Raw genomic sequence first — 7,239 nt, forward strand, 5'->3', positions numbered from 1 at the left:
TTTTCAAGATGTTTTCTAAACTCCATCGTTATCTTGTTTCTACTGTTGGGAGGGGTCCTGCTCCAGCAGTAATAATGGTAATTACTGACTCTGATCTGATCTTTTTCTTTTGTAATGTATGACCTATGCACAGTGGCGATTTCTAGAGTCTGTGGGGGGCCCTAGGCAAAAAGTCACTGGGGGCCCCTCGAACCAGCTTTCATCACCATCAGTGACCCCCCCCCACCACCTCACTGAACTTCTCCATCACCAAGCCCCCTCCCACAGCCTTCAATCATCAGAAGCCAACCTCCTGTCTATTCTCCCACAACAGATAGGAGACTGTACTGACCTCCCCACCTTCAAAACACTGACCAAAACTCACCTTTTTAGACTAGCTTTTAATAGTGTAAGGCGTCTTTGAGCACTCAATAAAGCACTTGATAAATCGAAGGTATTATTATCAATATTGTTCTATGTTGTATCATATTGTGGTGCACCTTATTGTAACCCCAATATGTTGTATTATGTGGTGTTGTGGACTGCAAACTCAAGTATAGTAAGATTGGGCAACCCATAATCTGCCCAGGTTACTGCAAATGAAAATTTATTTATTAGCTAACTCTGGCACATTGGGGTGAAAACTGTAATTACATTCAAAAGGATTCAAAGGCCTTATATGCATAGTAGCTAGCTACAGTGTAGATATGGCAATGCACATATTTAGTCCCAGGCTCCTCCAACAATGCAACACAAATATAAGACTTAAAATAATAAAACACAACTGCAGATTGTGTTAAATAAATACAATAAGCTAAATGTTGCAGAGAATGTTGTAAATGACCAAGCAATGTAGATTCATGTACAATTTCCCTTTATACAAGCTATGACTTGGCCTGGTAAATACATCTCTTTTATTTGGAAAACGATCACCGGAAGTGTGTTTGCTTGAACGGTGGTTAACCTGACAGTGGAGAAAAGTAGTGAGGAGGCGTTAGTCAAAACAAACAGGAAGAAACCAGGAAAACACTCCGAGGAGACGGACACTACAGGCCGTCAAACCACTGAAAAAACAGTTTTATATATATCATTTATTTTATTTTTCAAACGACATTTCCTCCGTGGCGTGAGGGCGGTTTCTGGTGAACTCCAGTCCGCAATAGAGAGCGCTGTTTCGGGGCTGACGCACCAGCAGGAGGGCGGGGGCTGTCTCTAAGCTAGGCTAAGCTAGGCTAAGCTAGGCTAGTTAGCACGCTAGGCTAACAGCCTCAGCCCCCAGAAAAATAACCCTTAACTTGGGAGAAACTTTATTAAGAATGAATCGTTTAATATCGGCTTTAACGGAATATTATGATAAGATAAAAAGAACACGTTTTTAGTTTGAAACAAAGGAAAAAATAAGCCTGGCAGCGTTAGCAGTGCTAGTTAGCTAATTAGCTCCTATTAGCGTTTGTCATAACATCCACTGACAGCAGAGGGAGGAATCAAAATAACTCACATTTGTATACACACACAAACGTATTAGACATGTATTATCATGATAATATGATGTAGCATTAAGTTATGTGGGGCTAAAAGCTGTTAACACGCCTGTTGATGGTGTCTTTAATGTCTGTTTCTGGCGGAGTGTTTTTGTGTTTCTGGGGCTGAGCTGAACTTTTTAATTTATTCGTGCCGTCGGTAAGGTGTTGTTAGCATGGAGGCTCTGGAGCCTGGCAGCGGCAACAGCAACAGCTCTCTGCGGTTACATAACGCCAGCAGGTTGGGGAAGAAGCTGATGAACGTCGCCTCCTCCTCAGCCTGGCTCTGACAGCTGTAAACAGACAGACCCCCCATCACACAGACAGACAGTCTGAGAGAGACAGACAGATAAACAACAACAAGAACACAGCAGCATGCAGGAGGTCTGAGTCTGCTGCTGGGAGACAATCTGCAAGAGAGATACAACATTTCACTGGAGATGGATTCAAACCCGCTGATAAACGGTAAGAGATGCTGTGTGTGGTGTGTGTGTGTGTGTGTGTGTGTGTGTGTGTGTGTGTGTGTGTGTGTGTGTGTGTGTGTGTGTGTGTGTGTGTGTGTGTGTGTGTGTGTGTGTGTGTGTGTGTGTTGTGGAAACCATGCGTGTGTTTGTGTGTGTTGAAACCATGCGTGTGTTTCTGTGCAGTTTGGAGGGAAGAAGCTGCAGCTAAAGCGTTGCAACAGGTGTGTGAAAGCTGCTGAGGCCTGTGTGTGTGTGTGTGTGTGTGTGTGTGTGTGTGTGTGTGTGTGTGTGTGTGTGTGTGTGTGTGTGTGTGTGTGTGTGTGTGTGTGTGTGTGTGTGTGTGTGTGTGTGGCAGCGTGTGTAAACTTGCCTCCTGTGAGCTCCCTTCACTGAGCCAAGTGCATTAGAGAAAGTGTCTTTAGGTTGTAATGATCTCTTTTCTCACTGAAAGGTATAACAAGTTAAATGTACACATCAAAATGTCTGTAAAACACTAGACCCTCGTTTTAAATTTAGTTGAGTTTTGTGGTTTCGTTATCTCTCAAATCTTTCCAACAATCCAAACCCACAGAAGTCTGTTATTTTATTCATTTCATTGGAGTCATATCCCCATCTCCTACTCTTGGAGAAACATGGGGAAAACCAGATGACCCTTCGGGGAGTGAGGAAGGAAGTTGGGGAGCCTCACATCAAAGAGACGGGGCGGAGAGCCGGTAAATCATGAGGAAACAATCCCTAACAGGGGCGGGCGGGATCCCAACACAAAGGTGCTCTGTATGCCAGAATGATTATAGTTAAGAGAAGAGAGATTTACTGCACACTGTCGCTTAATTACAATAAAGGTTTCCCCCCTAAGACAGTCTAAGGATGGAAATGTGGCGTCACTTATTGCATTTAATTGCAAGTAAACAACAGTATGCTGGAATTCCTTAGAGATGTCCCGATCCGATCACGTGATCGGGGATCGGAGCCGATCACGTCATTTTCAAAAGATCGGAATCGGGAGAAAAAAATCGGGGATCGGGATTTTTTTTTTTTTTTGTATAATTACTTTTTTTAAATTTGGTATTCAATGTTACAAAACAAAAATGACCATGTTCAAGTCTTAAAGTCATCCTGAGGCCTTAGTTTTGGTTTCAAATGACAGAACATCATGTATGTGTTGCTTCTTTGGGGCTTGTTTTCATAGACCTGGTTGCTTATTTCTCTCAAATCTGGCAACAGAGTGGGCAGGGCGCAGTGTCTAATTGTAGCAGTAAGCTAACGAGTACTGAAAGCTTTATTTTGTTTTGATCCAATGCTGCACAACTGAACTGATCCAATGCTGCTGTGAAAGAAAGAAGCTATATCCATGTTGGATAGAATATCCAATTTAAATAAAAAAATAACCTTAAGGGACAACTTGAATGCATTGCATAAAGATCGGATCGGGAAAAATCGGTATCGGCAAATTGTCAAAATCCAATGATCGGAATCGGATCGGGAGCAAAAAAAGGTGATCGGGACATCCCTAGAATTCCTTCTTCTCTTTCCATTCAACAACTTCTCACACACACACCTGTTAACAAGAGATTAAGAAGTGAAACTTACATTATCAACAGAATCCGAATGTGACGCGCTTCAGATATTAGCAGCTCTGTTTCAACAGTTGAGGGCTGAAAAAGTGTGCATGCAGACTGAAATTCAACCATAGTGTTTGTGTTGGGAATGCAGTGACTTAAGCCAAGTTACGTTAAGAGCTATTGGTAAGAAATTGGCTGCTACCCACGAGGCTAAATCATAATTTATGCAGCGTTAACTGCCGTTCCCTTCAGCTAGTAGTGATGACAATATATCGTTTCCACATCGAGATGCACAATAGTCACATTTCAGGACTCAAAATAACTCAAATGCGTCTAAAGAGATGTCTGTCAGACAGAACATCATTTTATTACAGGGTTGTAGGTTGTGAAGGAAATGCCGGCTCTGCTTTCAAAGGGAACCACCTACTGTATAACAACAATGTTCTTTAATTAATCAAACAACCAGAGCTGGCTCGGGTAGTTGTTGGTAGACGTGGATGCAAAAAGAAATGCAGCTGTATAAAACTCTTCAGAGAGATGTTTGAATTCAGACGCACTCCACCATATCACGCCAACATTTTTAGATTTATTATTTATTTACAAAGAGAGCACATCTTGTGAAATTCATCTGGTGATCAAATATTGTCGTTCATTCAGTACCAGGAACGATTCAAACAGTCTGAAATAAAAACAATTCCACTGCGGCTGCTCACTAAACATTTTCTACTCGCCTTTTCTTTATCCCTGCCACTTGAAAACTCATGTTGGACACTTTTCAATGGGTATAGTAGTACCAGAAAGTAGAATGTATATCATGTAACCTTAATCCCTGACTATTGTTCAAATAAGGAATTGCTTTAAAATTATTATTTTTTTTTCCACAGCTCAGATGTTTCCTTTATTTGGCAGATGACAGGTGCTAATTTAATTCAATATATTCAACCCACTCTTCATACCACCTTTTGAACCCTGAGTATGCAAAACAAAAATGTTAGCTTCCCTATAGCAATGAGGTGTGAATGACTCGTAGTATGTAAAGTGCTGTGAGGGGTAGAAAATACCTGATGAAGCACTTTATAAGTACAGTCTATTTACCATAAGGAGTTCATATCGATATCTTATTAGCAGGATGTAAAACATGATCATATTTGCTCAAAGTAATTCATAAGAAAGGACCTCATGACAGACGTGATGCTCAATGTCTTCATGGAGACATCAGCTGCAAGTCAGTGATGATATATTCACCCGTTGGCGTGGCAACACTGACGCACTGGGATGCCGAGTGTTTGATTAATGTTTGAGCCATGTGACAATGTTTCTGACGGGAAGTGTGTCGAGGGGCTAAGCCACAGTGGGGTTGGTGCTTTCAGCAGTATTATAGAAGTATTACTGCTGTATTACAGGAGTATTTGAATTCATTTAAACATCCGTTAGCATTTTTTAAATAGTTTGGATTACTTGAAGCTAATGTTCTACCCCTTAAAATAATTTGGACTATTTGAATTGTCACTTAAAAGGTTAATTTAAAATTTTAGAAATGTATTTGAAGCAAACATTTTGGCACTTAAAATGGTTCGGCCCATTTGTAGCTAATGTACCCGCTCTTAAAATGGTTCGGCCCATTTGTAGCTAATGTACTCGCACATAAAATGGTTCGGCCCATTTGAAGCTCATGTACCCGCACTTAAAATGGTTTGGCCCATTTGAAGCTCATGTACTCCCACATAACCTGGTTTGACCTGGTGGAAGTTAATGTATTAGCATGATTCTTGCTCTTCTGAATTTGAGTCCTTATGGTTGATTCAACTAATTGTAAGTCACTTTGGATGACAGCGTCAACATCTCTAGTGTCTTCTGTCTGTTGTTGAGATTTGATTTGACTGACGGGGGGATGTCAGGAAGTAGAGAAACCGCGGTGCAACAGGACGTGGTCGGGAAACCACACTCTTCTTCTATGGTGGAGAAAGTGGTTTGGACTTTCCTCTCGGTCTTTGTCTCCATTTCCCTCTGCTTTTTATAAACCATTCAAAAATATCTTAATGTTAAGGATATTGTTTAAAGCTTTAGGTTCACATTGAGAAGCACAATATTTTCCTGAGAGTTCAAGGTCGAAAGGTGAACTCTGGTTTATTTTAAATTATAGATTAGGTAACAAGAGAAAAAATACCTAAGTTACATTTATAGAAACATACTAATCAACAATATCAGGATCATATAGTAGAATATAAAAAAAATGTCCAATTTGAAATGGGCCCAATGAAAAACTATTGTGCTCACAATTGTGTTTACTGTTCCAATTTTAGCGTATAAGCCTCCTGACATTTTCTAAATAGCACAAAGTTCAATTGAGGCTAACGGGAAAGTTATAACATGGTGTCTGCAGGGTCTTGGAAGTAAGTATCTAAAAGTCTCTAACACAATTCTCCAAGTGTTACTTTAGTGTTTCATTCTGTCCATAGAGGTTGTATGCATACGTGTGAGTTCAATCATTATAGAGGCGTGTAATCGGGCTGTATTCACTTCAAATGTATTTCATCTCAGATATACAGTATTTGGAGACCAGAAACTAGATGTTTTTGTGTGTTTCTTTTCCACATTATTGCTGTTGCTTGTGTCTGTGATTGTTCTGCTGGTCAGTTCCCAGTATGAGGTGAATCATTCTGGGGTGAAAAGCAGCGAGAAGCTTAGTAAAGCCGCTGTGGAAATAAACCGTAAACACACTACCTTTTGTTCTAGAGACACCCGAGGGACGGAGATAAGCTTGTGTGTGTGTGTGTGTGTGTGTGTGTGTGTGTGTGTGTGTGTGTGTGTGTGTGTGTGTGTGTGTGTGTGTGTGTGTGTGTGTGTGTGTGTGTGTGTGTGTTATGTGTGTGTGAAGGAGAGACCAGTGAGTCAGTCTGGCATTAACCCAAGTTATCAACTATAGGGTGCTTGAACTTTTGGGAGCTGATGTACTGCCAAGAGAGCATAGTGTGCTCATAAAAAAATACAATACAACAGCTGTGGTGTGTGTGTTGTATGTGTTTTCTGCACGTGCATACTCGTATAGTTTGTGTGTGTTTATGTTTCAGCCAAACTATGTTAGAAACTGTGTCTACTTGAGATTCGTTTCAATCAAACTTAAGTGGAGAAGGGAGCGCCAACAGAGCACTTTAGCCTTCAAATGGAGAGTGATGAGAATAGACCCATAATTACCAGTGAATCCTCTCAGTCCGCATCCTTCAGCCAGAAGCACTGATTGTGTGCATTTCATTCATCTGTCTACCAAACTTTAAGCCAAAAGCCTACTAACATGCTGTACAGATGTCATGTCACGTGCCATCTATGATCCGCCGCCTTCACTTATATGCTGACACACTCAAAGAAACCTCAGGGACTCAAAAGCTGATTGTTTTATAGATAAAAAAGGCAGAGTGTACCTTTTTCTTTAGACTCCCTCTATTGTGCTTGCAATGCCTACGCCTCCCACCTACACATATGACACATCAAATTGTGCAACTAATGGAGGGAAAGTGTGCTATGAGTTGTGCCAGCCTTGTCAGTCCTAGTCCTTATCCATAGGAAAAAACATCTACAATTATACACAAAAACGTTGTCAGGAATAGCTTCGCAACCATAAGGCTTTAATGCCATGTTTAACGTTAACTACAAACAATTGTTATGAATGTATGTTATATAATATTTTACCACACACACACACACACACACACACAC

This window comes from Notothenia coriiceps, unplaced genomic scaffold (genome assembly GCF_000735185.1).
Source record: "Notothenia coriiceps isolate Sejong01 unplaced genomic scaffold, NC01 NC01_scaffold00034932, whole genome shotgun sequence".
NCBI classification, from domain to species: Eukaryota; Metazoa; Chordata; class Actinopteri; order Perciformes; family Nototheniidae; genus Notothenia; species Notothenia coriiceps.